This window comes from Nerophis ophidion, linkage group LG11 (assembly GCF_033978795.1).
Source record: "Nerophis ophidion isolate RoL-2023_Sa linkage group LG11, RoL_Noph_v1.0, whole genome shotgun sequence".
In the NCBI taxonomy this organism is placed as follows: domain Eukaryota; kingdom Metazoa; phylum Chordata; class Actinopteri; order Syngnathiformes; family Syngnathidae; genus Nerophis; species Nerophis ophidion.
In genome coordinates, this window is record NC_084621.1 from 27,859,162 (window position 1) to 27,873,662 (window position 14,501).

At 40.1% G+C, this 14,501-nt stretch overlaps 1 long non-coding RNA gene across 1 annotated transcript in view; it reads left to right on the plus strand.

The window, feature by feature from the left end:
* The first annotated feature begins 198 nt into the window (after window positions 1–198).
* The window catches only part of LOC133561876 (uncharacterized), a 23,023-nt gene continuing 8,720 nt past the window's right edge, over window positions 199–14,501 (plus strand). Inside the window, exon 1 of the long non-coding RNA XR_009808789.1 lies at window positions 199–494. This is a non-coding gene — a long non-coding RNA (uncharacterized LOC133561876). The remainder of the gene's footprint in view (window positions 495–14,501) is intronic.

The window sequence follows — 14,501 nt, forward strand, 5'->3', positions numbered from 1 at the left end:
AGTTACTGGGGGTGGAGCCAATGTCACAGAGGGTGGGGTTTGATAATCAAAGGACTGAGGAAAACAAAATTTGGAAGAAAATCTGTCATAAAAATTACTTTTAGAGTGAAAAGCCTTAGTGGGGGGCTTACAGAGGGAAAAAACTGCTTCTAAAAAAAATTATTGGAGAATGACTTCATCCCCTGTGGGAGGGGCGACGTCGACACGCGGAAGTGGAGGAATGTCTATGGCAGGTAGCTTCTGCCAAACTGCCAAGTAGATAACTGGTTTAAAACAAAAAGAACCGGATTTGCCAAACCTCAATGGGGAAAACTTGGCTGGAGTGGACTTGTTGCTGTCCGCGGAAGAAGTCGTCGGGAGAGGCGCGTTCATGCGCGGCGACGGCTCCATGCGAGATGACAAGATGCTGAGTTCTTCCTGTCACGTTCGGTGCGCATTGCGATGCGCGGAGGTGTCAACTCAAGATGCATGGGACCAGACAAGCAAGTTAGCAGGTAGGAGCTGGATTTAATTTATAAAATGACAAAAGAACACTGATGCAAAGACAAAAGATAGCGCATACAACGCACGGGTAGCTAGGCTAACACTAGCACTGGGTAAAAGTCCAAAAGCTGCGCGTGTCATGCGCCCAAAAGCTAAGGTGGAACTTAGCAAGCCAAAAACAGGACCAGATAATCAAACGTGCGTGTTGCATAAAGCAAGTGAAGAACTCGGGCAGAACAAATGGAGGAGGCACCTATAAATACAGAAACGGTGATCAAAAACAAGTGTGCGTCGGGCGTCAGTGCAGGTCGAAGCAATGAAGTCGCTATGGTGACGAATACAAACAAGGAAGTGCTCAAATACTGGGATCGGCAGAGTCCAAAACGTGATCAAAACATACACAAAAGCAAACAATAAACGATCCGTGTAGCGGATCGTGACAGATTACTGTATTTCCTTGAATTGCCGCCGGGGCGCTAATTCATTTAAAACCTCTTCTTATTCCTGTACTTACCAAAGACATGTGGTAAAAGTAAGCATGCGCTAATTACTTTAATACCTCTTCTCACTCCGGCACTTACCAAAGGCATGCAGTAAAAATTTGAGTGTGATGTAAGCTTGGACCTTAAATCCTACTGAATAGCTCTCAATCTTCTTCCCTTTATGCGATTTCAAATTACCAGTATTGAAATCAGCCTCCTCCATTTTGAAAATGATGACAGGGGAAGTGTCACTCGTGACATCACGAGTTTGACCAGGCGGTAATACTAAGCATACGCTAATTATTTTGGGAAGCAAGTTTGACCCGGCAGTAATTCATGGCAGGCGCATACTATATGCCCTGCGGCAATTCAAGGAAATACGGTATGCAAAATCAACATTTCTTACCAATTGGTACCATTTTTTGTGTGTATTTGGGATATGCATAAGTCCCAAAAATTAAAATCAAACCCCCAATCTGGGGACGGCGTGGCGCAGTTGGGAGAGTGGCCTTGCCAGCAACCTGAGGGTTCCTGGTTCAATCCCCACCTTCTACCAACCTCGTCACAAACCTTGACCAAGGCCCTTCACTCTTGCACCTGATGGGTCTAGCTCCATCTTATCTTGCCGATTGTATTGTACCATATGTCCCGGCAAGAAATCTGCGTTCAAAGGACTCCGGCTTATTAGTGATTCCCAAAGCCCAAAAAAAGTCTGCGGGCTATAGAGCATTTTCCGTTCGGGCTCCAGTACTCTGGAATACCCTCCCGGTAACAGTTCGCGATGCCACCTCAGTAGAAGCATTTAAGTCTCACCTTAAAACTCATTTGTATACTCTAGCCTTTAAATAGACTCCCTTTTTAGACCAGTTGATCTGCCGTTTCTTTTCTTTTTCTTCTATGTCCCACTCTCCCGTGTGGAGGGGGTCCGGTCCGATCCGGTGGCCATGTACTGCTCGCCTGTGTATCGGCTGGGGACATCTCTGCGCTGCTGGTCCGCCTACGCTTGGGATGGTTTCCTGCTGGCTCCGCTGTGAACGGGACTCTCGCTGCTGTGTCTTGGATCCTCTTTGGACTGGACTCTCGCGACTGTGTTGTATCCATTGTGGATTGAACTTTCACAGTATCATGTTAGATCCGCTCGACATCCATTGCTTTCCTCCTCTCTAAGGTTCTCATAGTCATCATTGTCACCGACGCCCCACTGGGTCATTATTGTCACCAATGTCCCACTGGGTGTGAGTTTTCCTTGCCCTTATGTGGGCCTACCGAGGATGTCGTGGTGGTTTGTGCAGCCCTTTGAGACACTAGTGATTTAGGGCTATATAAGTAAACATTGATTGATTGATTGATGGGTCGTGGTTAAGGCCTTGCATGGAAGCTCCCGCCATCAGTGTGTGAATGTGGAAATAGTGTCAAAGCGCTTTGAGTACCTTGAAGGTAGAAAAGCGCTTTACAAGTATAACCCATTTACCATATTTTTGTGATGATCCGGATCATATTTTGTTTTAGTTTAAGACTCTTAGTTCTGCCTCAGCACCCCTGTGTTTGTGTTTCTTGGTTGCCATAGGAGCTGATTATTTTTACCTGCCTCTGATTAGTGTTCGGGATGCTCACCTGCTCCGGGGCACTAATCAGGGAGCCATTTATTCCTGTCTTTTGCCACACTCAGTCTGGCTGTTTCGTTTGCTTCATGCAACATGTTGGTTATCCTAGCTTCTTGTTCCTGTTTTTAGCTCTACCCTAGCTTCCTGTTTTTGTTCTTGTTTTCTTGTTAGATTTATGAAAACATATCTTTTTTTCCTACCTGCGCACTACTTCCAGAGTTCCGTCTGCATCTTGGGGAAATGGCAAGTGCATAACTGTTCGACCCAAACCGTAAACCCCCCACCCAACCGTAACAATCCCAACTCACAACAGCAGGTACCAAAAAGGAAGAAAAGTTTGTTTTGCATAACAGTGCTACCATTTAAGTTGCCTATTAAAGTAAGCATTTATAAATATGTTGTTCTTTGCTTACGACTAGATGTCCAATAATATTGGCAGTCTAATTTTATCGCCCAATAAATGCTTTAAAATGTAACATCGGAAATTATCGGTATCTGTTTCAAAAAGTAAAATGTATGACTTTTCAAAACAAAACTGTTGTGTACACGGACGTAGGGAGAATTACAGAGGGCCAATAAACCTTAAAGGCACTGCCTTTGAGTGCCGGCCCAATCACATAATAGCTACGGCTTTCCACACACACAAGTGAATGCAACATATACTTGGTCAACAGCCATACAGGTCACACTGAGGGTGGCCGTATAAACAACTTCAACACTGTTACCAATATGCGCCACACTGTGAACCCACACCAAACAAGATTGACAAAAACATTTTGGGAGAGCATCCGCACCATAACAACATAAACACAACAGAACAAATACCCAGAACCCTCTTGCAGCACTAACTCTTCCAGGACACTACAATATACACCCCCTGGGACCCCCTACACGCTCCCCACCACCACCTCAATCTCCTCATGTTTTCTCAGGGAGAGCATGTCCCAAATTCCAGGCTGCTGTTTTGAGGCATGTTAAAAAAAAAAATGGACTTTGTGACTTCAATAATAAATATGGCAGTGTCGTGTTGGCATTTTTTCCCATAATTTGAATTGATTTATTTTGGAAAACCTTGTTACATTGTTGAATGCATCCAGCGGGTCATCACAACAATGTGTTAATTCCACGACTGTATACCAGAATCGGTAAATATCAGAATAGGTAATTAAGAGTTGGACAATATCGGAATATCGGTTATCGGCAAAAAAGCCCTTATCGGACAACTCTACTCATGACTAAGTAATTTTTGTTCGTGAATACATCTCCACATGCACATATAACAGTGGCCAGTCAACTTCAAGAATAGTGCTGGAGATTTCCTGTGCTTCTAGCTCAGTAATCAGCATGCTTGCCTCTCACACGGCCACGGTTAGTGCCCGACGCAGAGCAGTAGGAAGAAACAATGCGGCAGAGAAAGAGAGAGAACACAATCGCTACATGAAGCTGAGCTGTCTGACAGATATAAACACCCATCATTGCATTACGCGGGCCAAAATATGGGCTTCAACCAAAGGGGTAAGCATTTAGTGCATTAACCTCTAAAGGCTTAGTTGGCCACATGCGTGGACAGCACCTTTTAGCTCTTTAATTCCAAAAGTGTGTAAACTATTGAATTGGGGTCTTATGGCCACTTATATGGGCACTTATACTGCCATCTGGTGGTGTCAGAAGAGTAACACATACAATAGAATTTGGGGGGGAAAAAAAGTTTAAAAGTAAGAATTAGCATGTCACTAAACATGAAGTACACGTTTGTTACTTATTGACTAATAAGTACATCATATAAATAGATTCTTATTTTTTAAATTCTAATTAGGGCCCAAAAAGCCCAAATAGTGAAGAAAAAAAAAAGCATGTAAACAGAAAAAATACTTATGTCAAGATAACAGCACTAGCATTTACTGAATTTTTGAGTCACTAGAGAAAAAGTGCTATATAAATATAATTAACTAACTTATTTATTTATTCATTCATTCATTTTTTCTAGTCCTTCACTCTCACCATCCTCATCCAGGAATGTTTCATCCTCGCTCAAATTAATGGGGAAATTGTCGCTTTCTCGGTCCGAATCGCTCTCGCTGCTGGTGGCCATGATTGTAAACAATGTGAGGATTTGAAGAGCTCCCCAACCCGTGACGTCACGCACACATCGTCTGCTACTACCGGTACAGGCAAGGCTTTTTTATTAGCGACCAAAAGTTGCGAACTTTATCGTCAATGTTCTCTACTAAATCCATTCAGCAAAAATATGGCAATATCGCGAAATGATCAAGTATGACACATAGATTGGACCTGTTATCCCCGTTTGAATAAGAAAATCAGGCCTTTAACTTTTACTTACTATTGTGATGTTTGAGTCACATGACAGATGCTCAATGACATCAGGAGGCAGCATGCAGGAAAAAGTATTTCATCCAAGGCAAAAAAAACAAAAATAAAACGAGTGTAGCGAGACACACACTGGAACATAGGGAAGTCAACGAAACGGGCTAATATGTCAAGTTACTGAACACTGGGCAACAGAAAAGGTTTACGCGAGCAGCAGAGAGAGCGTCCACAAAGAGTAATTTTCTGACAAACTCTTCAATTTAAGTAGACATGATTGTTAATTGAAGACAGACGCTGCAGCCTGTGCTCTGAAGTAGGAGTCTGGTCACTGAGGGTTAACACACGCTACACAGGAAGTACAATCAAAATAAGAGCGCTGGACAGGAAATAAAACACCAAACATAAGATATCACCAACAAACGCAAAACAATTAATGACATCAGAATCAGAATCAGAGATATTTTATTAATCCCCAAGGGGGAATTAACATTTTGAAATGTTATAACATTTCTTGACAACTACAGTAGTGTTGGCCACTGGTTGAAAACCAAACTAATCAGAGGGCGCGTTTCAGTACCGTGGCCACTGATTGGCTCAGCTTTATCAGCATTACTATAATGCATTAAATTGGGTGTAAATGTGACTATGTGGGTGATTTGTCACGTTCAGAGGGTTCTCACAAAAAATAAAAATAAAACGTGGTTAGAAGGTTGTAACCAGCTTTTTGAAAATCAAAAAACAAAAAAAAAAACTGTGAAGTTGTCACGTTGTGTAATTCGTAAATAAAAAACAGAATACGATGATTTGCAAATCCTTTTCAACCTATATTCAATATGAAATGTGGACTCGTCAGACCACAGAACACTTTTCCACTTGGCATCAGCGTTTCTGGGTGTTGTTGATAAATAGCTTTCACTTTGCATTGTAGAGTTTTAACTTGCACTTACAGATGTAGCGACAAACTAGTCACTGGCACTGGTATTCTGAACGTGTTCCTGCGCCCATGTGGTGATATTCTTAACACACTAATGTCGTGTTTTGACGCCTGAGGGATAGAAGGTCCGTAATATCATCACTTACGTGCAGTGATTTCTCCACTCTAAACATTTTCATGATATTGCGCACCGTAGATGGTGAAATCCCTAAATTCCTTGCAACAGCTCGTTAAGAAATGTCGTTTGACAATTTTGCTCACGCATTTGTTAACAAAGTGGTGACCCTCGCCCCACCCTCGTTTGTGAATGACTGAGCATTTCATGGAAGCTGCTTTTATACCCAATCATGGCACCCACCTGTTCCCAATTAGCCCGTTCACCTGTGGGATGTTCCGAATAAGTGTTTGATGAGCATTCCTCAACTACATCGTGCCAGCTTTTTTGAAACATGCTGCAGGCATCAAATTCCAAATGAGCTAATATTAGCAGAAAATAACAAAACTTTTCCATTTTGAACGTTAAGTATCTTGTCTTTGCAGACTATTCAATTGAATATAGTTAGAAAAAGATTAGCGATTTTTTGTATTTTGTTTGTATTTATAATTTACAGAACGGTGCCAACTTCACTGGTTTTGGGGTTTGTACTTTAGCAATGAAAATATTAAATGTACAATTGATAATTCCTACTAGGGCAACATTATTTTATCACGTTAAGGGCTGGAACTAATTAATAGGAATCAACAAGGGTTTACTGTATTTATTTGAAAAAAAAAGTCAATTATTTTAAGGGATTACTATCAAATTGTGTATCTAATAGAGGATCAAATGTTCATCAGGTTCATCGTTTTAAATTGCTACAAAATGAGAACAGGAAGTGAACATATGTGTTATTAATTGTTACATTAGCTAAGGTTGTATTTCTTTAAAATCTTCAACAATGCACTCTTGACCTGAAAGAGAAAGAGATGATACAGTATTATCAGCTCACATATGGTTGTTTGAGCAGACTGCAAGTCGTACTGGATAATTGCAGTTTGAGCATACTGCAACTCGTACTGGATAGTCGCAGTCCTTAATGCTAAAGTCAAACGCAGGTTTCTCACAGGAATGAGGCAAAAATACAACCTTACCTACTGTACTGTATGAATTGAAAAAATGGGTTGGATTAAATAATGGTTGCTTTTCATTCTTCTTTTCAGGCATGATGTAAAGAAAAATGAAAATGTGTAAAATATGTGGTGTATCACATTCGAACTATAAATGTGGTGTGGTATTAAAAAGTACAGTGTTGTATGTTGTTGGCAGTGCTTTAAGTTAAAATGATAATAAAACAAGCTGTGTCCTTGAGTAAGTTCAAAGATCAGCAGAGAGGGACAAAAAGTAGAATACACTAAGAATTGACGACAAAAGAAGGGCACATCGATGAAAAGAAGTAAAGTTTTGGGGGTCATTCCAGGCTAACTAAGTAGTATTTATGATCTAATATCTTTTCTTGGCTTGACTTGAGGGCCACTAATAGATTTAGGAAGGTCTTTTAGGGCGCACGGATGCTCATGCGGGTGTGAGAGTCAACTGTAACGGGGCCTCCGGTGTGGTTTTAATGAACTGTGTCCTTGTCCCAGCAGGCTGCAACTAATCACTGTGTCACTCACCCCGCACTTGTCTTTATTGGCCTTATGAATTCCCACAATTCATGGCTCTCAAACCGGAGAGCGGGGGTCAGGATGTGGACCCCAACTTCAGCATGGAGAGAAATAAATGATTTTTTATGCATATAAATATGTATATATATATACAAACCCCGTTTCCATATGAGTTGGGGAATTGTATTGGATGTAAATATAATCGGAATACAATGATTTGCAAATCATTTTCAACCCATATTCAGGTGAATATGCTACAAAAACAACATATTTGATGTTCAAACTCATCCCAAATTTTTTTTTGCAAGTAATCATTAACTTTAGAATTTGATGCCAGCAAAGAAGTAGGGAAAGGTGGCAATAAATACTGATAAAGTTGAGGAATGCTCATCAAACACTTATTTGGAACATCCCACAGGTGTGCAGGCTAATTGGTAACAGGTGGGTGCCATGATTGGGTATGAAAACAGCTTCCCAAAAAATGCTCAGTCTTTCACAAGAAAGGATGGGGCGAGGTATACCCCTTTGTCCACAACTGCGTGAGCAAATAGCCAAACAGTTTAAGAACAACGTTTCTCAAAGTGCAATTGCAAGAAATTTTGAGATTTCAACATCTATGGTCCATTCTATTATCAAAAGGTTCAGAGAATCTGGAAAAATCACTCCACGTAAGCGGCATGGCCAGAAACCAACATTGTGAATGACCGTGACCTTCGATCCCTCAAACGGCACTGTATCAAAAACCGACATCATTCTCTAAAGGATATCACCACATGGGCTCAGGAACACTTCAGAAAACCACTCTCACTAAATACAGTTTGTCGTTACATCTGTAAGTGCAAGTTAAAGCTCTACTATGCAAAGCAAAAGCGATTTATCAACAACATCCAGAAACGCCGTCGGCTTTTCTGGGCCAGAGATCATCCAAGATGGACTGATACAAAGTGGAAAAGTGTTCTGTGGTCTGACGAGTCGACATTTCAAATTGTTTTTGGAAATATTCGACATCGTGTCATCCGGACCAAAGGGGAAGCGAACGATCCAGACTGTTATCAACGCAAAGTTCAAAAGCCAGCATCTGTGATGGTATGGTGGTGCATTAGTGCCCAAGGCATGGGTAACTCACACATCTGTGAAGGCACCATTAATGCTGAAAGGTACATACAGGTTTTGGAACAACATATGCGGCCATCTAAGCGCCGTCTTTTTCATGGACGCCCCTGCTTATTTCAGCAAGACAATGCCAAGCCACATTCAGCATGTGTTACAACAGTGTGGCTTCATAAAAAAAAGAGTGTGGGTACTTCCCTGGCCCGCCTGCAGTCCAGACCTGTCTCCCATCGAAAATGTAAAATACGACAGCGGAGACCCCGGACTGTTGAACAACTGAAGCTCTACATAAAACAAGAATGGGAAAGAATTCCACTTTCAAAGCTTCAACAATTAGTTTCCTCAGTTCCTTTTTGTTTATTGAGTGTTGTTAAAAGAAAAGGTGATGTAACACAGTGGTGAACATGCCCTTTCCCTTGCTACTTTCCGGCTCCATAGTAAAAACACAAATCAAAGATAATCTATATTTGTCAGGAGTACCTGGTTATTTTACGGCTCTATAGTAAAAACACAAGTCAAAGATCATCTTTATATGTCAGGTGTACCTTGCTACATTATGGCTCTATAATAAAAACACAAGTCAAAGATCATCTATACATGTCAGGATTCCCTTGCTATTTTATGGCTCCATAGTGAAAACACAAGACAAAGATCATGTATATATATCAGGAGTACCTTGCTACATAACGGCTCTTTAATAAAAACACAAGACAAAGATCATCTATATCTTTCAGGAGTACATTGCTATTTTACAGCTCTATGGTAAAAACACAAGTCAAAGATCATCTATATGTGACAGGTGTACCTTGCTATCTTACGGCTCTATAGTAAAAACACAAGTCAAAAAACTGCAAAAGTGGAAAATAATAGAGCAATCATGCATTAAGAAAAAAGACGACACAAAGATGTTTATTTACATTTTCAAACAACTTATCTATTCGCCTTTTAAAAAAAAATGCATCTTGGATAATTATGCACATTTTTAGGACGGCGGCGTACTTTTATGGTGAACTATTTATTAATAAAGCAAGAAGGTGGACAAATCAAAGTTATTTTTCGAAGTTGTGACAGCCGTCTATCGTGTCGGTGTTGTGGGTATATTTTGCTTAACTCCGCCCTTAAATAAATAAAAAAAAAACAACAACAAAGCGTGCCATGCAACTTGAACTCCTCAATGTCAGCGCGGTAGCAAACAATGCAGACTTTCTACATGTACACAGCTGAAAAGAACTTTGCAGGACAACATTTATACGTTTTGTTGGACTCAAATGTGAGCTGACAGGCGTGGATAACACCACACACACACACACACACACACACACACACACACATGCACACGCACACACACACGCACACACTTCTACGACCCATACATGCCCGTGGAGGCTGGGAAAAGGAGGACACAGGTGAAGGAGTTTTGACAAGCAGCACAGAGTGTAATGACAGAGTGAGACCTCACAGGCAGCGTCTCAGACTGCCAGCGAGTAGATGAGAAAAAGAAATGGCGCGGGGAGAAGGAAACACAGCGAGGATGCTTGTTCAGCCATTGGGTTGTTTTGTTTTCTTTTCCCGTTTTATCGCCGCAAAAACAAAACATGAACATGGAGTGAGAACACGCCGCATGTTGTACCAATCAGCTTGCATATTTTCAGAAACCTGCTGCAAAAAACACCTGTAGAAGATCCTCTATATACTGTAATAGGATCTTCTATAGACAGCAAAATATACTCGTCAAAGATCCTTTATACCAGGGGTCACCAACGCGGTGCCCGAGGGCACCAGGTAGCCCGTAAGGACCAGATGAGTAGCCCGCTGGCCTGTTCTAAAAATAGCTCAAATAAGAGCACTTACCAGTGAGCTGCCTCTATTTTTCAAATTTAATTTTTTTTACTAGCAAGCTGGTCTCTCTTTGCTCGACATTTTTAATTCTAAGAGAGACAAAACTCAAATACAATTTGAAAATCCAAGAAAATATTTTAAAGACTTGGTCTTCACTTGTTTAAATAAATGTATTTATTTTTTTACTTTGCTTCTTATAACTTTCAGAAAGACAATTTTAGAAATTAAAATAAAACCTTAAAAATTATTTTAGGATTTTTAAACACATATACCTTTTTACCTTTTAAATTCCTCCCTCTTCTTTCCTGACAATTTAAATCAATGTTCAAGTAAATGTACTTTTTTTATTGTAAAGAATAATAAATACATTTTAATTTAATTCTTCTTTTTAGCTTCTGCATTTTCGACAAAAAATATTTGTGAAATATTTCTTCAAACTTGCTATGATTAAAATTCCCAAAATGTTTTGGGCAAATCTAGAAAATCTTAAGAATCAAATATAAATCTTATTTCAAAGTCTTTTAAATTTCTTTAAAAAATGTATGTTCTGGAAAATCTAAAAGATATAATGATTTGTCTTTGTTAGAAATATAGCTTGGTCCAATTTTTTATATATTCTAACAAAATGCAGATTGGATTTTAACCTATTTAAAACATGTCATCAAAATTCTAAAATTAATCTTAATCAGGAAAAATTACTAATGATGTTCCATAAATTATTATTATTATAATTGTTTGTAAAGATTTGAATTAGCTAGTTTTTCTCTCCTTTTTTTCGGTTGAATTTTGAAATTTAAAGAGTCGAAATTGAAATTAAACTATGTTTTAAAATTATATTTTAATTTTTTTCCCGTTTTCTCCTCTTTTAAACCGTTCAATTAAGTGTTTTTTTCATCATTTATTCTCTACAAAAAACCTTCCGTAAAAGGACAAAAAATGTACGACGGAAATACCCATTTTTTTTAGATATATAAATAGATATTTATTTATTAAAGGTAAATTGAGCAAATTGGCTATTTTTTAAGTGTGTATCAAACTGGTAGCCCTTCGCATTAATCAGTACCCAAGAAGTAGCTCTTGGTTTCAAAAAGGTTGGTCTATATACTGTAATAGGATCTTCTATAGACAGCAAAATATGCTTGTCAAAGATCCTTTATACCAGGGGTCACCAACGCGGTGCCCGCGGGTACCAGGTAGCCCGTAAGGACCAGATGAGTCGCCCGCTGGCCTGTTCTAAAAATAGCTCAAATAGCAGCACTTACCAGTGAGCTGCCTCTATTTTTTAAATTTGAATTTTTTTATTGGCAAGCTGGTCTCGCTTTACTCGACATTTTTAATTCTAAGAGGGACAAAACTCAAATAGAATTTGAAAATCCTAGAAAATATTTTAAAGACTTGGTCTTCACTTGTTTAAATAAATTCATTTATTTTTTTTACTTTGCTTCTTATAACTTTCAGAAAGACAATTTTAGAGAAAAAAATACAACCTTAAAAAGGGTTTTAGGATTTTTAAACACATACCATATTTCCCTGAATTGTCGCAGGGCATATTGTATGCGCCTGCCTTGAATTACTGCCGGGTCAAACTCATTTCGCAAATTAATTAGCGCATGCTTAGTATTACCGCCTGGTCAGACTCGTGACGTCACGAGTGACACTTCCCCTGTCATCATTTTCAAAATGGAGGAGGCTGATTTCAATACCGGTAATTTGAAATCGCATAAGGGGAAGAAGATTAAGGGCTATTTAGTAGGATTTAAGGTCCAAGCTTACATCACAGTCAAATTTTTACTGCATGCCTTTGGTAAGCGCAGGAGTGAGAAGAGGTTTTAAAATAATTAGCGCATGCTTACTTTTACCGCATGCCTTAGGTAAGCGCAGGAGTGAGAAGAGGTTTTAAATTAATTAGCGCCCCGGCGGCAATTCAAGGAAATACGGTACGGTGTACCTTTTACCTTTTAAATTCATTCCTCTTCTTTCCTGACAATTTGAATTTAAAGCCCACCAGGCTGCACCAAACTTTTGGTGCCTTGTTGACACAGAAAAGTACAGTGGTGTATGCGCAGCAGCTATGAAGGTTGCAAGCCTGTTTGGTTCAACTTATCTTTGTGAATCAGTCTTTTCTGACATGAACTTCATCAAGAAGAAACACAGAACACGCCTCACTGATGCACATCTGCAAGACTCACTCAAAGTTGCAGTGTCAAGTTACACAGCAGAGTACAACACACTAGTTAACAGCATGCAATGCCAGGCTTCCCACTAACTGACAAAGAAACAGAGAACAGATTTGATGTCCAGTTCAAAGTGTGACATGATTAATTTAAAAATTTGAGAGTTGACTTTTGCATTTTACATGAGTTATTATTTGTACAAACATGGTGCAAAGTAATTGATGATTTGTTGAAAATTGTTATTGGCTTGCTGGTTAAAATGGGATATTGTGATTTCACAAGTGATCATTTGAAAATGTTCAATTTAAAAAATTTGCACTTGGAAAAAATATAAAAATAAAGTGTTGCATATTGATATTTATGTCTTTCTATATATATTTATTGTGAGAAATCGTCAAGATGATCAGTGTTTCCACAAAGATAAATATCATTTATTATCAATAATAACATAGAGTTAAAGGTAAATTGAGCAAATGTGTGTATCAAACTGGTAGCCCTTCGCATTAATCAGTACCCAAGAAGTAGCTCTTGGTTTCAAAAAGGTTGGTGACCCCTGCTTTATACAGTACATGACAATATCATATTACCGTTTTTTAGGGGCCGACAGCAAAGACACAAACGTCAAAGATCCTCTCTCTCTCTCTCTCTCTCTCTCTCTACTGTATATATATATATATATATATATATATATATATATACACATATATATATATATATATATATATATATATATATATATATATATATATATATATATATATACGTATATATATATATATATATATATATATATATATATATATATATATATATATATATATATACATATATATATATATATATATATATATATATATATATATATATACATACATACGAGCGCCTGGTGGCCGGGCCTGTTCCCATGGGGCCCGGCCGGGCACAGCCTGAAGAAGCAACGTGGGTCACCCCTCCAATGGGCTCACCACCCATAGCAGGGGCCATAGAGGTCAGGTGCAATGTGAGCTGGGCGGCAACCGAAGGCAGGGCACTTGGCGGTCCGATCCTCGGCTACAGAAGCTAGCTCTTGGGACGTGGAACGTCACTGCATTGGGGGGGAAAAAGCCTTAGCTAGTGCGCGAAGTCGAGAAGGTCTGGCTGGATATAGTCGGACTCACTTCGACGCACAGCAAGGGCTCTGGAACCACTTCTCTGGAGAGGGACTGGACCCTCTTCCACTCTGGCGTTGCCGACAGTGAGAGGCGACGGGCTGGGGTGGCAATTCTGGTTGCCCCCCGGCTTAAAGCCTGCACGTTGGAGTTCAACCCAGTGGACGAAAGGGTAGCCTCCCTCCGCCTTCGCGTGGGGGACGGGTCCTGACTGTTGTTTGTGCTTATGCACCAAACGGCAGTTCAGAGTACCCACCCTTTTTGGGTACACTCGAGGGAGTACTGGAAAGTGCTCCCTTGGGTGATTCCCTTGTCCTACTGGGGGACTTCAACGCTCATGTTGGCAACGACAGTGAAACCTGGAGAGGCGTGATTGGGAAGAATGGCCGCCCGGATCTAAACCCGAGTGGTGTTTTGTTATTGGACTTTTGTGCTTGTCACAGTTTGTCCATTACAAACACCATGTTCAAACATAAGGGTGTCCATATGTGCACTTGGCAGCAGGACACTCTAGGCCGCAGTTCCATGATCGACTTTGTAGTTGTGTCATCGGATTTGCGGCTTTATGTTTTGGACACTCGGGTGAAGAGAGGGGCGGAGCTTTCTACCGATCACCACCTGGTGGTGAGTTGGCTGCGATGGTGGGGGAGGATGCCGGACAGACCTGGCAGGCCCAAACACATTGTGAGTGTCTGCTGGGAACGTCTGGCAGAGTCTCCTGTCAGAGAAAGTTTCAATTCCCACCTCCGGAAGAA